The sequence below is a fragment of the Lithobates pipiens genome, unplaced genomic scaffold (genome assembly GCF_037356315.1).
Source record: "Lithobates pipiens isolate NorthernLeopardFrog02 unplaced genomic scaffold, aLitPip1_a1.2 Scaffold_51, whole genome shotgun sequence".
NCBI lineage: Eukaryota > Metazoa > Chordata > Amphibia > Anura > Ranidae > Lithobates > Lithobates pipiens.
Window position 1 is genome coordinate 1,769,558 of NW_027507874.1, and position 26,897 is coordinate 1,796,454.

The 26,897-nt window shown below is 44.7% G+C and overlaps 1 long non-coding RNA gene across 1 annotated transcript in view; it reads right to left on the reverse strand.

The window, feature by feature from the left end:
- The window catches only part of LOC143957090 (uncharacterized), a 49,233-nt gene that overhangs the window by 3,726 nt on the left and 18,610 nt on the right, over window positions 1-26,897 (reverse strand). Inside the window, exon 2 of the long non-coding RNA XR_013270055.1 lies at window positions 1,011-3,051. This is a non-coding gene — a long non-coding RNA (uncharacterized LOC143957090). The remainder of the gene's footprint in view (window positions 1-1,010; window positions 3,052-26,897) is intronic.

Genomic DNA, 26,897 nt, shown 5'->3' on the forward strand with positions numbered 1-26,897 from the left:
CCTTTCCTACCTAACCCTGTAAGTATTCTGTAGGTGTATGGTGGTTTGTGTTGTTGTGTTATTGTGTTAACAGTTGCACCGTCACACAATGTGAGATAGTAGGCTGCTGGACTCCACGCAGGGATATGAATAATGTTCAAGTTATACAAGATATACAACACATACCCATCTCACACAGTGGTGGGCTGCATATAGGGATATGTTGTATCACTTGTATGGCTGTATATACTAATTTTAGCTTAGGGATGTCATCAGAGTGCAACCTTTCCTTCTCAGTGGTATATTTTCATATAGCATGGATGGGACCCAATGACTTTGCAGCAATTGGAGCTCGGAGCGGTGGCTTTCTTATGATCTATTGAACGGTCTCTAGATGTTTTTTTTATATGATACATGCACAGAACAAGGCTTATGTGAGATCCATGTATAGTGATGTCATTTGTGAGCTGTCACTGTGTCTCTGTTTCTGTGGCAGAGCCTTATATATGTTTTGCTTTTGATTAAAGCTCTTTTGGCCCTTCTGCCGCTGTGGGTCACAAAGGTGCAATTAGTTCTGCACTCCTGCGACCCATATTCACTGGACAAAGCTAAAGTGTGCTAAAGTCAGCGGTCAGCTGATATCACTTAGCTGGTCCAGACTATGGAGGGATCCCCACTTTAATGTCAGGATCCACCCAGATGCTTGACCAGCAGCTGGCTCTGCCTCTCAGCATGCTGCTGAGAGCCCACTTCGTCCACCGCCGACCATTGTTATGGCAACAACATAATAATCCTTTCCCTGTTCCCTGTGTAAATGGCGCACAAGTAAGAATGGGAGGTGCATGCTGGGTATCCAGCACAATCATATACAGGAAGAGAATGCTAGTGGGCTTCACATGCCCACACTAGAGATGGAAGCACTCTGCAGAGAAGAAATAAAAAGTAAGTACTATAAAAAATGGGAATTGAGTGGCGATTTCATTAATAGCATGGCTTAATAGTGTTTTAAATAGTTTAATAGAACGTATTACCTTTGAAAAAAAAATTCTGTGTGGAACTCCGCTTTGAGTCAGTGCTCCATCCCTCTGATCTTAAGATGGATAGGGCTCCTGCAACTCAGTGCTGCATCTCTCTAATAGACAGCTTTCCTTCGAGAGATGTGTTGGACTCTGGTTAGTGCTACATCCCTCCGATAGAAAGTGCTCCTTCAAGAGATGGGTTGGGCTCTGGTTAGTGTTATATCCCTCTGATAGAAAGTACTCCTTCAAGAGATGGGTTGGACTCTGGTTAGTGTTATATCCCTCTGATAGAAAGTACTCCTTCAAGAGATGGGTTGGACTCTGGTTAGTGTTATATCCCTCTGATAGAAAGTACTCCTTCAAGAGTTGGGTTGGACTCTGGTTAGTGTTATATCCCTCTGATAGAAAGTACTCCTTCAAGAGTTGGGTTGGACTCTGGTCAGTGCTACATCCCTATGGTAGAAAGTGCTCCTTCAAGAGATGGGTTGGGCTCTGGTCAGTGCTACATCCCTATGGTAGAAAGTGCTCCTTCAAGAGATGGGTTGGGCTCTGGTCAGTGCTATATCCCTCTGGTAGAAAGTACTCCTTCAAGAGATGGGTTGAGCTCTGGTCAGTGCTACATCCCTATGGTAGAAAGTGCTCCTTCAAGAGATGGGTTGGGCTCTGGTCAGTGCTACATCCCTATGGTAGAAAGTGCTCCTTCAAGAGATGGGTTGGGCTCTGGTCAGTGCTACATCCCTATGGTAGAAAGTGCTCCTTCAAGAGATGGGTTGGGCTCTGGTCAGTGCTACATCGTTATGGTAGAAAGTGCTCCTTCAAGAGATGGGTTGGGCTCTGGTCAGTGCTATATCCCTCTGGTAGAAAGTACTCCTTCAAGAGATGGGTTGAGCTCTGGTCAGTGCTACATCCCTATGGTAGAAAGTGCTCCTTCAAGAGATGGGTTGGGCTCTGGTCAGTGCTACATCCCTATGGTAGAAAGTGCTCCTTCAAGAGATGGGTTGGGCTCTGGTCAGTGCTACATCGTTATGGTAGAAAGTGCTCCTTCAAGAGATGGGTTGGGCTCTGGTCAGTGCTATATCCCTCTGGTAGAAAGTACTCCTTCAAGAGATGGGTTGGGCTCTGGTCAGTGCTATATCCCTCTGGTAGAAAGTACTCCTTCAAGAGATGGGTTGGGCTCTGGTCAGTGCTACATCCCTATGGTAGAAAGTGCTCCTTCAAGAGATGGGTTGGGCTCTGGTCAGTGCTATATCCCTCTGGTAGAAAGTACTCCTTCAAGAGATGGGTTGGGCTCTGGTCAGTGCTACATCCCTATGGTAGAAAGTACTCCTTCAAGAGATGGGTTGGGCTCTGGTCAGTGCTACATCCCTATGGTAGAAAGTGCTCCTTCAAGAGATGTGCTAAGCTCTGGTCAGTGCTACATCCCTCGTGTACAAAGTGCTCTTTAAAGAGATGGGTTGTCCTTGATAAGTCAGAACTGCATCTCTCTAGCAGACAGAGATCCTACAGGAGAAGGATTGGACTAAGGTAAGTTTGTGGACATTTGTGTTGGCAGCGATGGTGATGTGGACTCCTTGACAGGGGAAGGAGCAGGAGTTTCCAATGTCGAGCTGGACGTAGACGGAACCTGTCCTCGCATGAGATCAATTTTTTCCTGCATAAGTTGCAGTTTTATCTTTTTCAGAGCATTGCTTTCCTCGAGCAGTTTTACCATCTTTTCCGATTGCGCTGTCTGTTGCTCTCTGTGCACTTTAAGTTCTTCTTTCAAGAGCAAAAGATCTGTATGGATGTTATTTAAAAGTCTGTGACTCCTGTTTATTTCTTTTCTGCTCTGCGCATTCAGGCGTTCAACTTTGGAAACCACATTAGTTAAAGTAGAAACGATGCTGTCCTCATAAGTACCAGGAGTTGTCATCTGATTGGTAGATGGAAGCTGTGGAGAAGCAGCTGTGTTCTGAGTTTCTCTGTGGTTAGTGGATGTTAGCTGGGCTAGCGGTGCCCAGTGCGCTGTCCACGGGAAGCAAACTGATTGTCCTCATATCTTCTTTAGATCCATCTGTATTGAGGAAATACAAATACAAATATATATCTTTTTTTTATTAACTACTGCTATTCAGTGTTATATTTTTCAGATAAAGTGTTAGAAAAGCAATGAGAAGTAAAGGGAAAGCTGACTCAATTAGTCACCTTTTTTTCCCTTCTGTATATCTTTGCGGAACAATTAGCTATTTCCTTTGAAGAAAATGACTCGGACTAAAAAAAGTTTTTTTGAAAAAGCATTATGCTGTACGATGAGGAGATCTTTAGTTCAGGGGTCTCCTAACTTTATTAATACAGGGCCAGTTTACTGTCCTTCAGAGTTTAGAGAGGCCAGTGGAAATAGAAAATGCCCCAGCTTCAGTGGAAGTAATAGTGGGAATAATGGTGTCCCATTGTTGGTATCACTGGAAGGAATAGTGCCCCATTGCTGGTACCAGTGGCAATAATAGAATGCCATTGTTGATATCAGTGAGAGAAATAGCACCCTATCAATGGTATATTTGGTATTGATAGTGCCCCACCACTGGTGTCAATGGGAGGCAATGGTGCCTCATCATTAGTGTCAATTGTGGATTGAATAGGGCCCCTGGATAGAGACATGCAAAGAGCCACATCCTGCCCCAGGGCTGCACTTTGGAGACTACTGGATTAGCTCATGCTTCCCTCTGATTGTTCTTATTAATCAAAGCGGCTTTCACTACTTCGTTAATTAGGAGCAGCATCTGCTCCATTTTTATGTTCAGAAGAGCAAGCATGCTGCTTTCACCATTCTTTGTTATTATCCCCATAATATACAGGAACACACTTTCCGAGTCCCCGTTCTGCCGGGGTGAAGACCCACACTTTTCACGGTACCACTGAGTCCCCTGACACGGAGGCTTTTAAAATGCATCTAAACTAACAGACAAGTGCACAACCTCCCTTTCTTGAAAGTGGTTCCCAGGGGTAATAGGTTCTTTTTCCTGTATTTAGAGCCTGGCTTTCATGGCTATACCACACCTTGCTGCCCTCTCAAGACTGGGGACATCTGAACACACTGCAATCATACAATATTGAAATTGTGTATAGCAGCCTCCCCGCACCCCCTAATACTTATCTGAGCCCCCTCTGTCCAGCGATGCCCATGAGAATCTAAGCCATCCGGGACACTCCGGCTGATTGGCTGAGACACAGCAGCGCGGACATTGGTTCCCATGGCTGGCAATCAAAGCCAATCAGGGGAGAAAAGGGGTGGGGCCAGGCTGGGGCTCCATGTCTGAATAGATACACAAAGCTCTGACTTATCTCGGGTACCCCCATAGGGAGCTGCTGGCTGAGGGGGCACTCTATAGGAGGGAGGGGTCAGGAGCAGCAAAGAGGGACCTGAGAAGAGGAGGATCTTGGCTGCTCTGTGCTAAACCAATTGCATTAAGCATAACATGTAACATTAAAAAAAAAAATAACCTTTACAATCACTTTAACCGGTTCCCGACTGGCTCCTGTAAATATACATCGGCAGAATGGCACGGCTGGGCAAAGTAACGTACCCATACATTACTTTGAATTGCCTGCCGTGCGCATGCCTGCCGAGAGCTCCGTGACCGTGGTTGCGGGTCCCGCGGATTCGATTGCCGCGGGGATACCCACAATCGTGTCACAGAGCTCAGGAACGGGGATGCCGATGTAAACAGCATCTCCCCGTTCTGCCTAGTGACAGGAAACTGATCGTCTGCTCCATGTCATCCGGAGCAGCGATCAGTATGGTGTCACACACAGCCACGCCCCCATACAGTTAGAAACACGCCCCTAGGAACACTTAACCCCTACACTGCCACCTAGTGGCTAACCCCTTCACTGCCAGTGACATTGTTACAGTAATCAATGCAATTTTATAGCATTGATCGCTGTATTAATGCCAATGGTCCCAAAAATGTGTCAAAAGTGTCCACCAAAATATCACAGTCACGATAAAAATCGCTGATCACCGCCATTACTAGTAAAAAAATAAAAATTATTATTAATAAAAATGCCATGAAACTATCCCCTATTTTGTAGATGCTATCATTTTTGTGCAAACCAATCAATACACGCTTATTGCGATTTTTTTTTTTTTTACCAAAAATATGTAGAAGAATACAAATCGGCCTAAACTGAGGGAAAAAAATGTTTTTTTTATATTTTTGGGGGGATATTTATTATAGCAAAAAGTAAAAATTAGTAGTAGTCCATTATATGTCACTTACCTGACACAGAAGCCAGCGATGTCGCCGCTGTCCCCTGTAGTCCGGAGCGTCCAACTTCTTCCGGGTATCGCTGCTCCGGCCACTCACAGCGCCGCAACAGTGATGACGTCACTCCCGCGCATGCGCACGGGAGACGCCACTAACGGCATATCGCTGTTAGCAGCTGCATGCTGCTAACAGCGATAGTGCGCCTGCACGTAGCTGTCTACGGTGCATGCGCCGTAGACAGCTGTGACTGTCTTTTAGTAAATATCTCCTAAACCTACACGGTTTAGGAGATATTTCTTGGACCTACAGGTAAGCCTTAATCTAGGCTTACCTGTAGGTTAAAGTGGTTTGTAAGGGTTTACAACCACTTTAATGCTTGTCTATAGGCTTCTAAGCACTCTTCTGTAACTTCTCCTCAGCAGCACAAACTCATCTTGCCTTTGTTCTCCCATTGCTATATTTAGCAGCTAGGAGTGAAAAAAAGTACCTGGTACTTCTGGGTACCATGGAGCACATGCCCTTCCTTTCATGGGACATTGCTGGTGCTCAGTGAGTGGCAGAGTGCTGTCCCATCAGGACTGGGAGTGAGTCTCCAGCCTTGTATAAGCTCCAACTAGAGCAAAGCGAAGCTTGCACATGGCTTCTTTTTTTCAATCCCAATCACTGTGCGGTGCAGCATAGAAACAAAGGGAAGATACAAATGTGTTGCTGGGAAGGGCAGCATTAAAGAGTACCCGTTGCTTAGATGTGCATGGGCAAAGCAAAAGTACACTTTAGGCTTACTGGTTAATTGGAAAAGACCAAACAAAACTGAAGAAGATGAGGAGGACCCCGAAATTAATAGGTAAAGACTATTGAAATGTTTGTAGAAACATGATTCCCAGTGAAGGGAACTCTTAAGGCGTCAACATACCAAAACATTTTGGACAATTTCATGCTCCCAACTTTGTAGGAACCGTTTGGGGATGGCCCCTTCCTGTTCCAACATGACTATGCACCAGTGCACAAAACAAGGTCAATAGAGACATGGATGTTCTATCGGGTTGAGGTCAGGACTCTGTGCAGGCCAGTCAAGTTCTTCCACCTCAAAACTTACTCATCCATGTCTTTATGGACCTTGCTTTGTGCACTGGTGGGCAGTCATGTTGGAACAGGAAGGGGCCATCTCCAAACTGTTCCCACAAAGTTGGGAACATGAAACTATCCAAAAAGTCTTGGTATGCTGACGCCTTAAGAGTTCCCTTAAACAAAGCTGAGATGAAGAATGGGGAGGAGGAAGCTAGGAAGACCGTGTTAGTGGCAGAACAGCAATATATTACCAATCCAATCCCATTCACACAGAAGGTATGGTTAGAAAAGCAGCAAGAGAATAAGACGACCATTAGGAGAAAGATAGATAATAGACGCATATTCCTGAGACAAGAGAACTTTGGGGAAGGAGAAAAAGTGGGCCGTTTACTGTCTTTACTGGTTAAAGTAAACACTGCCCCTTCAATGGTACTAGTGGTCAGGACTCTACAGGGAGAGATTACTTCTGAACCTACCATTATTAATAATATATTCCATCACTACTATAGTTCTCTATATAAATCTCATAAGGGGGGAGAGGGGGGGGAACGACTGCCGTCTTTATGGAGAATATAAGCATACCAACTTTATCAGTAGAAGACTCTATGACTATGGAGGCTCCAATAACTATTGATGAACTTCGTAAAGCTGTGGCCGAGATGCCTAACCTAAAATCACCAGGACCTGACGGGATACCCATTGAGGTTTATAAAAGATATGGCGAGGTTCTGTTGCCAGAACTGCTGGAGACACTGAGTCAGGCTCTGGTGCTTGGGACGTTGCCTTCATCAATGTTGGAAGCCACCATAGTGGTTGTCCCCAAGGAGGGAAAAGACCCTATGGATCCTGCTTCGTATCGCCCGATTTCGCTTTTATGTACTGATGTAAAGATTTTAGCAAAAATACTGGCAACACGCTTAAAAAGGTGTATTCATAAGCTTATCCACTCTGACCAGTCGGGATTTATCCCGAACAGGTCTACCAGTACTAATATACGTAGAGCCCATCTGAATATCCAGATTCCGGTAGACAATGGAGGCTCCAGGGGAATATTCATAAGGGGTGAATATCACTCCCATTGTTGCCACAGATTTAGACAGCCTTAAAGTTCTCTCAAGGTTCCAGGAACAAGTAAGTAGACCAAAAGGTAAAGTAAAGGGGCAAACATGACTCCCATTGCTGCCACAGATTTAGAGATCCTTAGAGAAGGACCCAGGAACAGGTAAGTGGATCAGGTCATCTGATCATTCGTAAGGGATGAACATCACTCCCATTGTTGCCACAGATTTAGAGATCCTTAAAGAAGGTTCTGGAGACAGGTAAGTGGACCAGATTATCTGAACAGTCATAAGGGGTGAACATCACTTCTATTGCTGCCACAGATTTAGAGAGACTTAGAGAAGGTTCCAGGAACAGCTAAGTTGACAAGGTCATCCGATCAATGTTAAGGGCTTAGCGTCACCCCCATTGCTGCCACCAGATGTCAGGTATACCATTTCCTACAGCTGTACACAGAGATCTATGACAATGTGTGACCAATACCATCAGGAAGAGGGAATAATAGACTGAATTTCATTGGAAGGGACCAGTGGCCTTTCAGACACCAGATCATATCCTAACAAAAAATAATAAAAAGCATTGCCACCAATTCATGGGTGCAAAATGTTAGAAGAAGCTGGTTTCTATTGTTGCCAGCGGTGGGGGTTAAGGGGGATTAGCAAACCAAAAAGCTAAACTGCCAACTTTAAAAAGGTCATACAATGAAGGGAAAAAAATTATCTGTTTTTACAGCAGCATAATAATTCTTACAGAATGTTGTGTATGCTCCAAATGCCAAAGTTAGATCCCATAGAATGGGATGCAGTTGTCTCTTGCTCATATATTTAATAAAAATTTGTTTCAGTGACTTGTATTGGCATGATCCAAATTTACTAAAGGCTGTAACAAAATGCAATACTTATTTCCTTCAGATGTACATTACATGAGGAATAACTGGGAGAAACGACCCATTATCTCTCCAGAGGGTGAATTGGAAGATGACGGCACATTTGATTCTTCAGAAGAGAACCCCATCACCCCGAATGTCCATCCAGTTTTCCAGAATGCTGAACTGTCGTCTGATCCCTCCACATCCGGGAGAAGTTTTCCAGATCACTCCCCTCCCGCTACCCACCATACCCCTCATAGGAGCCTGTTTAAAAGGAGAGCAGCGCTAATGGGGAAAAGCAGCACTCGTGCAGGAACAGGTGGCCGGAAGCGAGCTCTAGCTTCTGCCACTCTTAGCAGTGAGGATGATGAAGATGAGGCTGGTCCACCGAAAAAGTTAGGTGGTGGCTTGAGGAACATCAGATTCTCCCATGAGGAGAATTGTGTCCTTGTCCACACAGTGATGGATAACTGGACGAGTCTGTACGGGGCTCAGTCTCAGAAAATATCATTTGCGCAAAAAAAGTACCTGTGGCAGACCGTGGTTTCGGCAGTTAATGCAGTCAGCCATTACGGCAGGACGGTGCACCACTGCAAGAAACGCCTGTCAGATATCAAAAGGTAGGTTCTAATTTCAACCAATTTGTTCTTCGTTTTATAGCTGACTGTGCCCCCATTGGTTTACTGGGATTTGTTGGTTCCCATTGGTTTACAAGGTTTACCGTCACTTCCTGTCTTGTTACCAGGGTAGGAATTGTGGAAAAATCTCCCCGATGGGCATATCGCTTTCGCATCTGTGTGCCCACTGGGGAGATTTAGAAGAGGTAGAACTCTTCTAAATTCTTTCCAAAGGTAAACAAAAACAGTTTGGTCCGCTTTTCACTTTAATATTGTGTTTTGTAATTCCAGGTATCTCAGGACTAAACTAGCCGCTCATAAAAAATACCCCCGTGGCACTGGGGGCAGTACCCCCATGGATCTTAAACTAATAGAATACGAGGAAGAGTTGCTTTTGGTCGTTGGCGAAGAGGTCATGACGGGGTTGGAGGGCGCCCACTTGAGCACTGACAGAATTGGTAAGCTCCAAAAAGAGCGCCATAGTCTTTTCTACACCAGGACTGCTATATGGAGGATCTGCACTGCCTCCGGCTGCCTGAGGACTATAAGCTAATGTTTGCCAGCATGGTGTTTACCATTGACAGCATTTTGTTATACCCATTCGTTAAATGTAGATAAATACCTGTTGATTCTGCTAGAAATCATTTAATTTCCTGTGCTCTCTGCCTGTGTTGCACTCTTATCAGTTAGCAGCATTCCCAGTTCTCTCTGTGGACTACAGAACCCCAATGCCCTAATAGAAAGGAAGAGCAGAGGTGGTGTAATGTAGTCCTAACACACTTCCTGTCCTAGAGTAACAATGGTTCCCTTCCATACATACAGTGCTGACAATGTTGTCATCCTAGGACAGGAAGTGTGTTACTGGCAGGATCACCAGGTGAATATAAAAGGTAAAAAAAAGACTAAAATAAAACCAGTGCAGCCACCACATTCAAGGTTTGGCAAGCTGCAAAATATTACATTTTTGTTCTTGGCTTTATTTACACTTTGATAGATATACATCATTTTGTAGCTGATATCTGATGTAGTGTTAGTTGTAGACATGTGCGATTCGTTTCAAAATTTGTGTTATTCGCAGATTTGGAGGTATCCGAATCTCCGAATCACAATAGTAATGAATGTCAAAGAATCCAAAATAAATTATAATGAAAACAATCAATTGTATTTATTTGTTTTGTTTGGATGACACGATAGTTTGGGCCTTTTGAACATGTTTGAAACATCCAAAATAACGTAACCACATAACAAATGATCCCATTTGATTCAGATCCATCCATTTTTATTTCCAGTGGGCATAGCATAAATATTCTAATAAGATTCTTTTTGTTTTGTGGTTTAATTTGAGAGACCATTCGTTTAATTTGTATGTGCCCGTCCCAACCAACAAAATCAGTTGGGAATAAGAAAATGAATTCAATTTAGGCCCCGTTTACACTGGTCCAACATGTGCTCTGACTGTGAGAGTCGCATGACATCTCAAAAATAATGATTCCCTATGAGAGCCGTCCTAACTGGTCCGACTTGTGTCAGTCCGACTTTGAAAAAGGTTCATTCACTACAGGCGGTCCCTGAGTTACGAATAATTTAGGGACTGTAGGTTTGTTCTTATGTCAAATTTGTTTGTAAGTCAGAACAGTACATTTCTATGTGTAACTATTTATCAGAACGGAATATGGAAGCCCCCTTCAAGAAAGGGAGCCCCGGATCCTGCACCAGCCCCCCCCCCCCCCCATGTGAATGAGTAGGGCTACATTATTTTCATTTTCCCGCTCTTTTCTGCAGAAGAGTCAGAATACTTTGGGTCACCTGAACAGCTATCTCCGGCCCCCAGCCTTCCAGAGGAAGAGGAATCCAGGAAGGATGACCTGTCTGAGACCCCAGCTGTGTATCCAGATGGTATATATTGGTCAATGTTTTAAAACGTTGGTCTTTTTTTTTTTTTTTTTTACCGTTTTCCTACCGGGCCAATTCTGACACTTCTCTCATGTATGTAAAAATCTGTATTTTTTGCTAGAAAATTGCTATGAACCCCCAAACATTATATAATATATTTTTAGCAGAGATCCTACAGAATAAAATGGTAATTGTCCACTCTTTGTATGTCACACGGTATATGTGCAGTTGATTTTCTGGTAAATATACACTTTAATTTTTTATTTAATTTTTTTAATCTAAAGCTTACCAGCTTAGTGTTACAGAGGGGATCCAGTGCTTGAATAATTGCTCCTGCTCTGCTGTTCGCGGCGATACCTCACATGTTTGGTTTGAACACAGCTTACATATGTGGGTGTCAGGGGCGGGTGTTTACTGCTCCCCCAAAATAAACAAAAAACACCAGCCGCCACTGGTGGTCGTGATACGTATACAGGCATGGGGTGACCGGAGAGATTAAATTTTTTTTTCCTTTTTACTATATCCTCTATTACATTTTATTTATTTTCACTCTGTCCCTTTAAATTTTAGCTATGACCACTTTTATTCCCATCACAGGAAATGTAAACATCCCTTGTGATAGAAATAAGCAGTGACAGGTCTTCTTTGTGGAGAGACGTGATGTCAATAAGACCCCACATCTATTCTGTATAATGTAAAGCATTTAATAAAAAAACAAACAAAAAAAAAAAACATTGATCTAATGCTTTAAAAAAAAAAAAATGGCCTTGTTTACATTGGACCGGTACAGGAAGTGACGTCATGACATTGCACCAGACCTCCTAGGCCATCTTTCCTCTGATCGTCTTTATTACCAGTCGCCGCAACTGCTTGATCGATTCTCGGGGCAAGAACCACCGGTAAGGGAGGGGGGGGGCTACACCACCGCTTCTAAAAGTGATCCAGGGGCAAATACACTTCTCAAACCACTTTTATCAGTTAGAGAATTGCCGGCTCAAACAAACAATACCAGGGTTATGACATATTGCTGCAGCCATAACCCCGGTATTCCACTTCCTCCCGAGGGAAGAAGAAGAAGAATTCTGTCAAAGAAGAATTCCGGACAATTTTTTCTTTTTTTTACCCTGCAGTGTATGGGTTAATGACTCATTTTTGTCTAAGGATTTGGAGAGCTGAGATATTATCACCTAATCCTCCCAGTGCAAGACCAGTCTCTTTGGCCCCTGCCCAACCCCCAATCCCCCCCGCAGTCAATCGGTTTTGTGCAGTGGACTGTTCCTGATGTCATTATGCCCATAGACCTGCTCTGGACGTGATGACGTCAGGAACAGTCCACCGCTGGACATGGGGGAGTGGCATTTTCTGGTGGATCAGGTGAGTAAACAAAAACAAACAGAAAACAAACAGCCCATAAAGTGCTTTAAACTCCAGTTTTGCCAATTAAAGACTATTCTCCCCCATACACTACTCTATATATACGACATGCGGATATTAGTATTATCTTTAACATGATCAGTCTTATTGCTACATTGGTAAGATGATGTGAATTACATCATAGCTTATAAAATTTAGTTTTTAGCAAAACTACCTTGGAAAATATTTTTTCTAACTCTTTAATCACTTTTATTTGTATGTCTGGGCTATTGGGCACTTTAAATCTTTGTCTAAGCTCCACCCTGGCTATATACACAAGTAGTAAAAATTAGAATCAAAATAATTTTTGAATAAGGAGCCAAGTTATCAACATGTGAATTTTAATTACAGAGGAAAATACAAGGGAGAGCCACCAGGTGAAAGGAGGTCAGATGCCATCGGCGCAGAGACAAAACGGTAGGCTCCTGTCCATGGAAAAAAATATATATTTATAGGCTTAGTTTGTCATTATTTAATATATTAAAAAAATAAATGAGAAATAGGAACACTATATTACCAAAAGTATTGGGACACCTGCCTTTACACGCACATGAACTTTAATGACATCCCCAGTCTTGGTCTGTAGGGTTCAATATTAAGTTGGCCCACCCTTTGCAGCTATAACAGCTTCAACTCTTCTGGGAAGGCTGTCTACAAGGTTTAGGAGTGTGTCTATGGGAATGTCTGACCATTCTTCCAGAAATGCATTTGTGAGGTCAAGCGCTGATTTTGAACGAGAAGGCCTGGCTTACAGTCTCTGCTCTAAATCATCCCAAAGGTGTTCTATCAGGCTGAAGCCAGGACTCTGTGCAGACCAGTCAAGTTCCTCCACCCCAAACTAGCTCATCTATGTCTTTATGGACCTTGCTTTGTGCACTGGACCAAATAATTTGGTGGAGGGGAATTATGGTGTGGGGTTGTTTTTTAGGGGTTGAGCTTGAACCCCCCCTTTCCAGTGAAGGAAACTCTTCTTTTTTTTTTTTTTTTGCCATATCAGTGATCTTATGCAGGAGACTTGATTCACCTTGCAGCTCATTTGTGTCTCATTCACGGTTCCACATCATCGTGGCGTATTTAATTACGTAGCTTTTTTTTTTTTCCTTTCAAAGATTCCTTGTGATCACATAAAAAATTCATAACATTTAAAAATAAGTGACAATAAGATAAGCGGAAACCTCAACACCATTGGTGTTCTCGGGGTAGACACAATGACTATACCTAGTACCCTAACGTCTAATACCTATATTTTATTTTCCTCCCCCCTCTCCCTACCCAATCCCCCCCCCGACGTCTCCATAGGATCACATCATATACCTGATTTAAATCTAACTTTCCTCTCCCCCCTCCCCAGCTCTATGGCAATCTCACTCACTGATTACCGAAAGAATCGTGAAGAGGCCAACAGGAGAGCCATAGAAGGGGGGAGAACCAACGCAGCACAAAAGAGAAAAGCAATAATAAGAAGAAAAAGAAAAAAAAAGGAAAGGAAAGAAAAAGCCAGGCACCCATAGGAAGAATCTGTTTTTTGTGGCAGAAACTATTACAGCCTGTCTACTTAAGGTGGGATCCCCAACTTCCGCAAGCAAGGCCCCCATAGACTCATAAACTTCTAATTATTACCTTGTTTAATAAAAAAGACCCTCTCATTACCAATTGTCGTTTTTATGGTTGCTAGCCAAGTTTCAACTGACGGGCCCGAGTGTGAGTGCCATTGTTGAGCAATTAGCCTCCTTGCTTGAAAGAGACATCTAATGACTGGTATAATAAACTTGAGGGGTTCACAACTTTAGGCCTCTGATATTGATGGTTCAGCCGACACGTTCAGCTGGCTGATGCTGTTCACATTTATAATGTGCTGCTTTCCATTCTCCGCAGAATGGGGTTCCTCAGCAATTAAATAGTCCCTTTTCATTATGCTCGAGCATGCACCATCAAACGTGACCACTAGTTCCCAGATTTAAGCCTCTGATATGGATGGCTCAGCCGACACGTTCAGCTGGCTGATGCTGTTCACATTTATAATGATGTGCTGCTTTCCATTCTCCGCAGAATGGGGTTCCTCAGCATTTAAATAGGCCGTCATCTTAATTCATGCTCGACCGTGCACCATCAAACGTGACCACTAGTTCTCCGCTTTGAGCCTCTGACATTGATGGCTCAGCCGACACGTTCAGCTGGCTGATGCTGTTCACATTTATAATGTGCTGCTTTCCATTCTCCGCAGAATGGGGTTCCTCAGCATTTAAATAGTCCCTTTTCATTATGCTCGAGCATGCACCATCAAACGTGACCACTAGTTCCCAGATTTAAGCCTCTGATATGGATGGCTCAGCCGACACGTTCAGCTGGCTGATGCCGTTCACATTTATAATGTGCTGCTTTCCATTCTCCGCAGAATGGGGTTCCTCAGCATTTAAATAGGCCGTCATCTTATTTCATGCTCAACCGTGCACCATCAAACAGGACCACTATTTATACGCTTTAAGCCTCTGACATTGATGGCTCAGCCGACACGTTCAGCTGGCTGATGCCGTTCACATTTATAATGTGCTGCTTTCCATTCTCCGCAGAATGGGGTTCCTCAGCATTTAAATAGGCCGTCATCTTATTTCATGCTCAATCGTGCACCATCAAACGGGACCACTAGTTCACAACTTTAAGCCTCTGACATTGATGGTTCAGCCGACACGTTCAGCTGGCTAATGCTGTTCACATTTATAATGATGTGCTGCTTTCCATTCTCCGCAGAATGGGGTTCCTCAGCAATTAAATAGTCCCTTTTCATTATGCTCGAGCATGCACCATCAAACGTGACCACTAGTTCCCAGATTTAAGCCTCTGATATGGATGGCTCAGCCGACACGTTCAGCTGGCTGATGCTGTTCACATTTATAATGTGCTGCTTTCCATTCTCCGCAGAATGGGGTTCCTCAGCATTTAAATAGGCCGTCATCTTATTTCATGCTCAACCGTGCACCATCAAACGGGACCACTATTTCTCTGCTTTAAGCCTCTGACATTGATGGCTCAGCCGACACGTTCAGCTGGCTGATACCGTTCACATTTATAATGTGCTGCTTTCCATTCTCCGCAGAATGGGTTTCCTCAGCATTTAAATAGGCCGTCATCTTATTTCATGCTCGACCGTGCACCATCAAACGGGACCACTAGTTCACAACTTTAAGCCTCTGATATTGATGGTTCAGCCAACACGTTCAGCTGGCTGATGCTGTTCACATTTATAATGTGCTGCTTTCCATTCTCCGCAGAATGGGGTTCCTCAGCATTTAAATAGGCCGTCATCTTATTTCATGCTCAACCGTGCACCATCAAACAGGACCACTATTTATACGCTTTAAGCCTCTGACATTGATGGCTCAGCCGACACGTTCAGCTGGCTGATGCTGTTCACATTTATAATGTGCTGCTTTCCATTCTCCGCAGAATGGGGTTCCTCAGCATTTAAATAGGCCGTCATCTTATTTCATGCTCAACCGTGCACCATCAAACGGGACCACTAGTTCACAACTTTAAGCCTCTGACATTGATGGTTCAGCCGACACGTTCAGCTGGCTAATGCCGTTCACATTTATAATGATGTGCTGCTTTCCATTCTCCGCAGAATGGGGTTCCTCAGCATTTAAATAAGCCGTCATCTTATTTCATGCTCGACCGTGCACCATCAAACGGGACCACTATTTCTCTGCTTTAAGCCTCTGACATTGATGGTTCAGCTGACACGTTCAGCTGGCTGATGCTGTTCACATTTATAATGTGCTGCTTTCCATTCTCCGCAGAATGGGGTTCCTCAGCAATTAAATAGTCCCTTTTCATTATGCTCGAGCATGCACCATCAAACGTGACCACTAGTTCCCAGATTTAAGCCTCTGATATGGATGGCTCAGCCGACACGTTCAGCTGGCTGATGCCGTTCACATTTATAATGATGCGCTGCTTTCCATTCTCCGCAGAATGGGGTTCCTCAGCATTTAAATAGGCCGTCATCTTATTTCATGCTCAACCGTGCACCATCAAACGGGACCACTATTTCTCTGCTTTAAGCCTCTGACATTGATGGCTCAGCCGACACGTTCAGCTGGCTGATACCGTTCACATTTATAATGATGTGCTGCTTTCCATTCTCCGCAGAATGGGGTTCCTCAGCATTTAAATAGGCCGTCATCTTAATTCATGCTCGACCGTGCACCATCAAACGTGACCACTAGTTCTCCGCTTTGAGCCTCTGACATTGATGGCTCAGCCGACACGTTCAGCTGGCTGATACCGTTCACATTTATAATGATGCGCTGCTTTCCATTCTCCGCAGAATGGGGTTCCTCAGCATTTAAATAGGCCGTCATCTTATTTCATGCTCGACCGTGCACCATCAAAAGGGACCACTAGTTCACAACTTTAAGCCTCTGACATTGATGGTTCAGCCGACACGTTCAGCTGGCTGATGCTGTTCACATTTATAATGATGTGCTGCTTTCCAATCTCCGCAGAATGGGTTTCCTCAGCAATTAAATAGTCCCTTTTCATTATGCTCGACCGTGCACCATCAAACGGGACCACTAGTTCCCAGATTTAAGCCTCTGATATGGATGGCTCAGCCGACACGTTCAGCTGGCTGATGCTGTTCACATTTATAATGTGCTGCTTTCCATTCTCCGCAGAATGGAGTTCCTCAGCATTTAAATAGGCCGTCATCTTATTTCATGCTCAACCGTGCACCATCAAACAGGACCACTATTTATACAATTTAAGCCTCTGACATTGATGGCTCAGCCGACACGTTCAGCTGGCTGATGCTTTTCACATTTATAATGATGCGCTGCTTTCCATTCTCCGCAGAATGGGGTTCCTCAGCATTTAAATAGGCCGTCATCTTATTTCATGCTTGACCGTGCACCATCAAACGGGACCACTAGTTCACAACTTTAAGCCTCTGATATTGATGGTTCAGCCGACACGTTCAGCTGGCTGATGCTTTTCACATTTATAATGATGCGCTGCTTTCCATTCTCCACAGAATGGGGTTCCTCAGCATTTAAATAGGCCGTCATCTTATTTCATGCTCAACCGTGCACCATCAAACAGGACCACTATTTATACGCTTTAAGCCTCTGACATTGATGGCTCAGCCGACACGTTCAGCTGGCTAATGCTGTTCACATTTATAATGATGTGCTGCTTTCCATTCTCCGCAGAATGGGGTTCCTCAGCATTTAAATAAGCCGTCATCTTATTTCATGCTCGACCGTGCACCATCAAACGGGACCACTAGTTCACAACATTAAGCCTCTGACATTGATGGCTCAGCCGACACGTTCAGCTGGCTGATACCGTTCACATTTATAATGATGTGTTGCTTTCCATTCTCCGCAGAATGGGGTTCCTCAGCATTTAAATAGGCCATCATCTTATATCATGCTCGACCGTGCCCCATCAAACTGGACCACTATTTATACGCTTTAAGCCTCTGACATTGATGGTTCAGCCGACACGTTCAGCTGGCTAATGCCGTTCACATTTATAATGATGTGCTGCTTTCCATTCTCCGCAGAATGAGGTTCCTCAGCAATTAAATAGTCCCTTTTCATTATGCTCGACCGTGCACCATCAAACGGGACCACTAGTTCACAACTTTAAGCCTCTGATATTGATGGTTCAGCCGACACGTTCAGCTGGCTGATGCTGTTCACATTTATAATGTGCTGCTTTCCATTCTCCGCAGAATGGGGTTCCTCAGCATTTAAATAGGCCGTCATCTTATTTCATGCTCAACCGTGCACCATAAAACGGGACCACTATTTCTCTGCTTTAAGCCTCTGACATTGATGGCTCAGCCGACACGTTCAGCTGGCTGATGCCGTTCACATTTATAATGATGCGCTGCTTTCCATTCTCCGCAGAATGGGGTTCCTCAGCATTTAAATAGGCCGTCATCTTATTTCATGCTCAACCGTGCACCATCAAACGGGACCACTAGTTCACAACATTAAGCCTCTGACATTGATGGCTCAGCCGACACGTTCAGCTGGCTGATACCGTTCACATTTATAATGATGTGTTGCTTTCCATTCTCCGCAGAATGGGGTTCCTCAGCATTTAAATAGGCCATCATCTTATATCATGCTCGACCGTGCCCCATCAAACTGGACCACTATTTATACGCTTTAAGCCTCTGACATTGATGGTTCAGCCGACACGTTCAGCTGGCTAATGCCGTTCACATTTATAATGATGTGCTGCTTTCCATTCTCCGCAGAATGAGGTTCCTCAGCAATTAAATAGTCCCTTTTCATTATGCTCGACCGTGCACCATCAAACGGGACCACTAGTTCACAACTTTAAGCCTCTGATATTGATGGTTCAGCCGACACGTTCAGCTGGCTGATGCTGTTCACATTTATAATGTGCTGCTTTCCATTCTCCGCAGAATGGGGTTCCTCAGCATTTAAATAGGCCGTCATCTTATTTCATGCTTGACCGTGCACCATCAAACGGGACCACTAGTTCACAACTTTAAGCCTCTGATATTGATGGTTCAGCCGACACGTTCAGCTGGCTGATGCTTTTCACATTTATAATGATGCGCTGCTTTCCATTCTCCACAGAATGGGGTTCCTCAGCATTTAAATAGGCCGTCATCTTATTTCATGCTCAACCGTGCACCATCAAACAGGACCACTATTTATACGCTTTAAGCCTCTGACATTGATGGCTCAGCCGACACGTTCAGCTGGCTAATGCTGTTCACATTTATAATGATGTGCTGCTTTCCATTCTCCGCAGAATGGGGTTCCTCAGCATTTAAATAAGCCGTCATCTTATTTCATGCTCGACCGTGCACCATCAAACGGGACCACTAGTTCACAACATTAAGCCTCTGACATTGATGGCTCAGCCGACACGTTCAGCTGGCTGATACCGTTCACATTTATAATGATGTGTTGCTTTCCATTCTCCGCAGAATGGGGTTCCTCAGCATTTAAATAGGCCATCATCTTATATCATGCTCGACCGTGCCCCATCAAACTGGACCACTATTTATACGCTTTAAGCCTCTGACATTGATGGTTCAGCCGACACGTTCAGCTGGCTAATGCCGTTCACATTTATAATGATGTGCTGCTTTCCATTCTCCGCAGAATGAGGTTCCTCAGCAATTAAATAGTCCCTTTTCATTATGCTCGACCGTGCACCATCAAACGGGACCACTAGTTCACAACTTTAAGCCTCTGATATTGATGGTTCAGCCGACACGTTCAGCTGGCTGATGCTGTTCACATTTATAATGTGCTGCTTTCCATTCTCCGCAGAATGGGGTTCCTCAGCATTTAAATAGGCCGTCATCTTATTTCATGCTCAACCGTGCACCATCAAACGGGACCACTATTTCTCTGCTTTAAGCCTCTGACATTGATGGCTCAGCCGACACGTTCAGCTGGCTGATGCCGTTCACATTTATAATGATGCGCTGCTTTCCATTCTCCGCAGAATGGGGTTCCTCAGCATTTAAATAGGCCGTCATCTTATTTCATGCTCAACCGTGCACCATCAAACGGGACCACTAGTTCACAACATTAAGCCTCTGACATTGATGGCTCAGCCGACACGTTCAGCTGGCTGATACCGTTCACATTTATAATGATGTGTTGCTTTCCATTCTCCGCAGAATGGGGTTCCTCAGCATTTAAATAGGCCATCATCTTATATCATGCTCGACCGTGCCCCATCAAACTGGACCACTATTTATACGCTTTAAGCCTCTGACATTGATGGTTCAGCCGACACGTTCAGCTGGCTAATGCCGTTCACATTTATAATGATGTGCTGCTTTCCATTCTCCGCAGAATGAGGTTCCTCAGCAATTAAATAGTCCCTTTTCATTATGCTCGACCGTGCACCATCAAACGGGACCACTAGTTCACAACTTTAAGCCTCTGATATTGATGGTTCAGCCGACACGTTCAGCTGGCTGATGCTGTTCACATTTATAATGTGCTGCTTTCCATTCTCCGCAGAATGGGGTTCCTCAGCATTTAAATAGGCCGTCATCTTATTTCATGCTCAACCGTGCACCATCAAACAGGACCACTATTTATACGCTTTAAGCCTCTGACATTGATGGCTCAGCCGACACGTTCAGCTGGCTGATGCTGTTCACATTTATAATGTGCTGCTTTCCATTCTCCGCAGCATGGGGTTCCTCAGCATTTAAATAGGCCGTCATCTTATTTCATGCTCAACCGTGCACCATCAAACAGGACCACTAGTTCACAACTTTAAGCCTCTGACATTGATGGTTCAGACGACACGTTCAGCTGGCTAATGCCGTTCACATTTATAATGATGTGCTGCTTTCCATTCTCCGCAGAATGGGGTTCCTCAGCAATTAAATAGTCCCTTTTCATTATGCTCGAGCATGCACCATCAAACGTGACCACTAGTTCCCAGATTTAAGCCTCTGATATGGATGGCTCAGCCGACACGTTCAGCTGGCTGATGCTTTTCACATTTATAATGATGCGCTGTTTTCCATTCTCCGCAGAATGGGGTTCCTCAGCATTTAAATAGGCCGTCATCTTATTTCATGCTCGACCGTGCACCACCAAACGGGACCACTATTTCTCTGCTTTAAGCCTCTGACATTGATGGCTCAGCCGACACGTTCAGCTGGCTGATGCCGTTCACATTTATAATGATGTGCTGCTTTCCATTCTCCGCAGAATGGGGTTCCTCAGCATTTAAATAGGCCGTCATCTTATTTCATGCTCGACCGTGCACCATCAAACGTGACCACTAGTTCTCCGCTTTGAGCCTCTGACATTGATGGCTCAGCCGACACGTTCAGCTGGCTGATGCTGTTCACATTTATAATGATGTGCTGCTTTCCATTCTCCGCAGAATGGGGTTCCTCAGCAATTAAATAGTCCCTTTTCATTATGCTCGAGCATGCACCATCAAACGTGACCACTAGTTCCCAGATTTAAGCCTCTGATATGGATGGCTCAGCCGACACGTTCAGCTGGCTGATGCCGTTCACATTTATAATGATGTGCTGCTTTCCATTCTCCGCAGAATGGGGTTCCTCAGCATTTAAATAGGCCGTCATCTTATTTCATGCTCGACCGTGCACCACCAAACGGGACCACTAGTTTACAACTTTAAGCCTCTGACATTGATAGCTCAGCCGACACGTTCAGCTGGCTGATGCTGTTCACATTTATAATGATGTGCTGCTTTCCATTCTCCGCAGAATGGGTTTCCTCAGCATTTAAATAGGCCGTCATCTTATTTCATGCTCGACCGTGCACCATCAAACGGGACCACTAGTTCACAACTTTAAGCCTCTGATATTGATGGTTCAGCCGACACGTTCAGCTGGCTGATACCGTTCACATTTATAATGATGTGTTGCTTTCCATTCTCCGCAGAATGGGGTTCCTCAGCATTTAAATAGGCCATCATCTTATATCATGCTCGACCGTGCCCCATCAAACTGGACCACTATTTATACGCTTTAAGCCTCTGACATTGATGGTTCAGCCGACACGTTCAGCTGGCTAATGCCGTTCACATTTATAATGATGTGCTGCTTTCCATTCTCCGCAGAATGGGGTTCCTCAGCATTTAAATAGGCCGTCATCTTATTTCATGCTCGACCGTGCACCATCAAACGGGACCACTAGTTCACAACATTAAGCCTTTGACATTGATGGCTCAGCCGACACCTTCAGCTGGCTGATACCGTTCACATTTATAATGATGTGTTGCTTTCCATTCTCCGCAGAATGGGGTTCCTCAGCATTTAAATAGGCCATCACCTTATATCATGCTCGACCGTGCCCCATCAAACTGGACCACTATTTATACGCTTTAAGCCTCTGACATTGATGGTTCAGCCGACACGTTCAGCTGGCTAATGCCGTTCACATTTATAATGATGTGCTGCTTTCCATTCTCCGCAGAATGGGGTTCCTCAGCATTTAAATAGGCCGTCATCTTATTTCATGCTCAACCGTGCACCATCAAACGGGACCACTAGTTCACAACTTTAAGCCTCTGACATTGATGGTTCAGCCGACACGTTCAGCTGGCTAATGCCGTTCACATTTATAATGATGTGCTGCTTTCCATTCTCCGCAGAATGGGGTTCCTCAGCAATTAAATAGTCCCTTTTCATTATGCTCGAGCATGCACCATCAAACGTGACCACTAGTTCCCAGATTTAAGCCTCTGATATGGATGGCTCAGCCGACACGTTCAGCTGGCTAATGCTGTTCACATTTATAATGATGTGCTGCTTTCCATTCTCCGCAGAATGGGGTTCCTCAGCATTTAAATAAGCCGTCATCTTATTTCATGCTCGACCGTGCACCATCAAACGGGACCACTATTTCTCTGCTTTAAGCCTCTGACATTGATGGCTCAGCCGACACGTTCAGCTGGCTGATGCTGTTCACATTTATAATGATGCGCTGCTTTCCATTCTCCGCAGAATGGGGTTCCTCAGCATTTAAATAGGCCGTCATCTTATTTCATGCTCGACCGTGCACCACTAAACGGGACCACTAGTTTACAACTTTAAGCCTCTGACATTGATAGCTCAGCCGACACGTTCAGCTGGCTGATGCTGTTCACATTTATAATGATGTGCTGCTTTCCATTCTCCGCAGAATGGGGTTCCTCAGCATTTATATAGGCCGTCATCTTATTTCATGCTCAACCGTGCACCATCAAACAGGACCACTATTTATACGCTTTAAGCCTCTGACATTGATGGTTCAGCCGACACGTTCAGCTGGCTAATGCCGTTCACATTTATAATGATGTGCTGCTTTCCATTCTCCGCAGAATGGGGTTCCTCAGCATTTAAATAAGCCGTCATCTTATTTCATGCTCGACCGTGCACCATCAAACGGGACCACTATTTCTCTGCTTTAAGCCTCTGACATTGATGGTTCAGCTGACACGTTCAGCTGGCTGATGCTGTTCACATTTATAATGTGCTGCTTTCCATTCTCCGCAGAATGGGGTTCCTCAGCAATTAAATAGTCCCTTTTCATTATGCTCGAGCATGCACCATCAAACGTGACCACTAGTTCCCAGATTTAAGCCTCTGATATTGATGGCTCAGCCGACACGTTCAGCTGGCTGATGCTGTTCACATTTATAATGTGCTGCTTTCCATTCTCCGCAGAATGGGGTTCCTCAGCATTTAAATAGGCCGTCATCTTATTTCATGCTCAACCGTGCACCATCAAACGGGACCACTAATTCTCTGCTTTAAGCCTCTGACATTGATGGCTCAGCCGACACGTTCAGCTGGCTGATGCCGTTCACATTTATAATGATGCGCTGCTTTCCATTCTCCGCAGAATGGGTTTCCTCAGCATTTAAATAGGCCGTCATCTTATTTCATGCTCGACCGGGCACCACCAAACGGGACCACTAGTTTACAACTTTAAGCCTCTGACATTGATAGCTCAGCCGACACGTTCAGCTGGCTGATACCGTTCACATTTATAATGATGTGCTGCTTTCCATTCTCCGCAGAATGGGGTTCCTCAGCATTTAAATAGGCCGTCATCTTAATTCATGCTCGACCGTGCACCATCAAACGTGACCACTAGTTCTCCGCTTTGAGCCTCTGACATTGATGGCTCAGCCGACACGTTCAGCTGGCTGATACCGTTCACATTTATAATGATGCGCTGCTTTCCATTCTCCGCAGAATGGGGTTCCTCAGCATTTAAATAGGCCGTCATCTTATTTCATGCTCGACCGTGCACCATCAAAAGGGACCACTAGTTCACAACTTTAAGCCTCTGACATTGATGGTTCAGCCGACACGTTCAGCTGGCTGATGCTGTTCACATTTATAATGATGTGCTGCTTTCCATTCTCCGCAGAATGGGTTTCCTCAGCATTTAAATAGGCCGTCATCTTATTTCATGCTCGACCGTGCACCATCAAACGGGACCACTAGTTCACAACTTTAAGCCTCTGATATTGATGGTTCAGCCGACACGTTCAGCTGGCTGATGCTGTTCACATTTATAATGTGCTGCTTTCCATTCTCCGCAGAATGGGGTTCCTCAGCATTTAAATAGGCCGTCATCTTATTTCATGCTCAACCGTGCACCATCAAACAGGACCACTATTTATACGCTTTAAGCCTCTGACATTGATGGCTCAGCCGACACGTTCAGCTGGCTGATGCTGTTCACATTTATAATGTGCTGCTTTCCATTCTCCGCAGAATGGGGTTCCTCAGCATTTAAATAGGCCGTCATCTTATTTCATGCTCAACCGTGCACCATCAAACGGGACCACTAGTTCACAACTTTAAGCCTCTGACATTGATGGTTCAGCCGACACGTTCAGCTGGCTAATGCCGTTCACATTTATAATGATGTGCTGCTTTCCATTCTCCGCAGAATGGGGTTCCTCAGCATTTAAATAAGCCGTCATCTTATTTCATGCTCGACCGTGCACCATCAAACGGGACCACTATTTCTCTGCTTTAAGCCTCTGACATTGATGGTTCAGCTGACACGTTCAGCTGGCTGATGCTGTTCACATTTATAATGTGCTGCTTTCCATTCTCCGCAGAATGGGGTTCCTCAGCAATTAAATAGTCCCTTTTCATTATGCTCGAGCATGCACCATCAAACGTGACCACTAGTTCCCAGATTTAAGCCTCTGATATGGATGGCTCAGCCGACACGTTCAGCTGGCTGATGCCGTTCACATTTATAATGATGCGCTGCTTTCCATTCTCCGCAGAATGGGGTTCCTCAGCATTTAAATAGGCCGTCATCTTATTTCATGCTCGACCGTGCACCATCAAACGGGACCACTAGTTCACAACTTTAAGCCTCTGATATTGATGGTTCAGCCGACACGTTCAGCTGGCTGATGCTGTTCACATTTATAATGTGCTGCTTTCCATTCTCCGCAGAATGGGGTTCCTCAGCATTTAAATAGGCCGTCATCTTAATTCATGCTCGACCGTGCACCATCAAACGTGACCACTAGTTCTCCGCTTTGAGCCTCTGACATTGATGGTTCAGGCGACACGTTCAGCTGGCTGATGCTGTTCACATTTATAATGTGCTGCTTTCCATTCTCCGCAGAATGGGGTTCCTCAGCAATTAAATAGTCCCTTTTCATTATGCTCGAGCATGCACCATCAAACGTGACCACTAGTTCCCAGATTTAAGCCTCTGATATGGATGGCTCAGCCGACACGTTCAGCAGGCTGATACCGTTCACATTTATAATGATGTCCTGCTTTCCATTCTCCGCAGAATGGGGTTCCTCAGCATTTAAATAGGCCATCATCTTATTTCATGCTCGACCGTGCACCATCAAACAGGACCACTATTTATACGCTTTAAGCCTCTGACATTGATGGCTCAGCCGACACGTTCAGCTGGCTGATGCTGTTCACATTTATAATGTGCTGCTTTCCATTCTCCGCAGAATGGGGTTCCTCAGCATTTAAATAGGCCATCATCTTATTTCATGCTCGACCGTGCACCATCAAACGTGACCACTAGTTCTCCGCTTTGAGCCTCTGACATTGATGGTTCAGCCGACACGTTCAGCTGGCTAATGCCGTTCACATTTATAATGATGTGCTGCTTTCCATTCTCCGCAGAATGGGGTTCCTCAGCAATTAAATAGTCCCTTTTCATTATGCTCGAGCACGCACCATCAGACGTGACCACTAGTTCCCAGATTTAAGCCTCTGATATGGATGGCTCAGCCGACACGTTCAGCTGGCTGATGCTTTTCACATTTATAATGATGCGCTGCTTTCCATTCTCCGCAGAATGGGGTTCCTCAGCATTTAAATAGGCCGTCATCTTATTTCATGCTTGACCGTGCACCATCAAACGGGACCACTAGTTCACAACTTTAAGCCTCTGGCATTGATGGCTCAGCCGACACGTTCAGCTGGCTGATACCGTTCACATTTATAATGTGCTGCTTTCCATTCTCCGCAGAATGGGGTTCCTCAGCATTTAAATAGGCCATCATCTTATATCATGCTCGACCGTGCCCCATCAAACTGGACCACTAGTTCACAACTTTAAGCCTCTGATATTGATGGTTCAGCCGACACGTTCAGCTGGCTGATGCTGTTCACATTTATAATGTGCTGCTTTCCATTCTCCGCAGAATGGGGTTCCTCAGCATTTAAATAGGCCGTCATCTTATTTCATGCTCAACCGTACACCATCAAACGGGACCACTATTTCTCTGCTTTAAGCCTCTGACATTGATGGCTCAGCCGACACGTTCAGCTGGCTGATGCCGTTCACATTTATAATGATGCGCTGCTTTCCATTCTCCGCAGAATGGGGTTCCTCAGCATTTAAATAGGCCGTCATCTTATTTCATGCTCGACCGTGCACCAAACGGGACCACTAGTTTACAACTTTAAGCCTCTGACATTGATGGCTCAGCCGACACGTTCAGCTGGCTGATGCCGTTCACATTTATAATGATGCGCTGCTTTCCATTCTCCGCAGAATGGGGTTCCTCAGCATTTAAATAGGCCGTCATCTTATTTCATGCTCAACCGTGCACCATCAAACAGGACCACTATTTATACGCTTTAAGCCTCTGACTTTGTTGGCTCAGCCGACACGTTCAGCTGGCTGATGCTGTTCACATTTATAATGTGCTGCTTTCCATTCCCCGCAGAATGGGG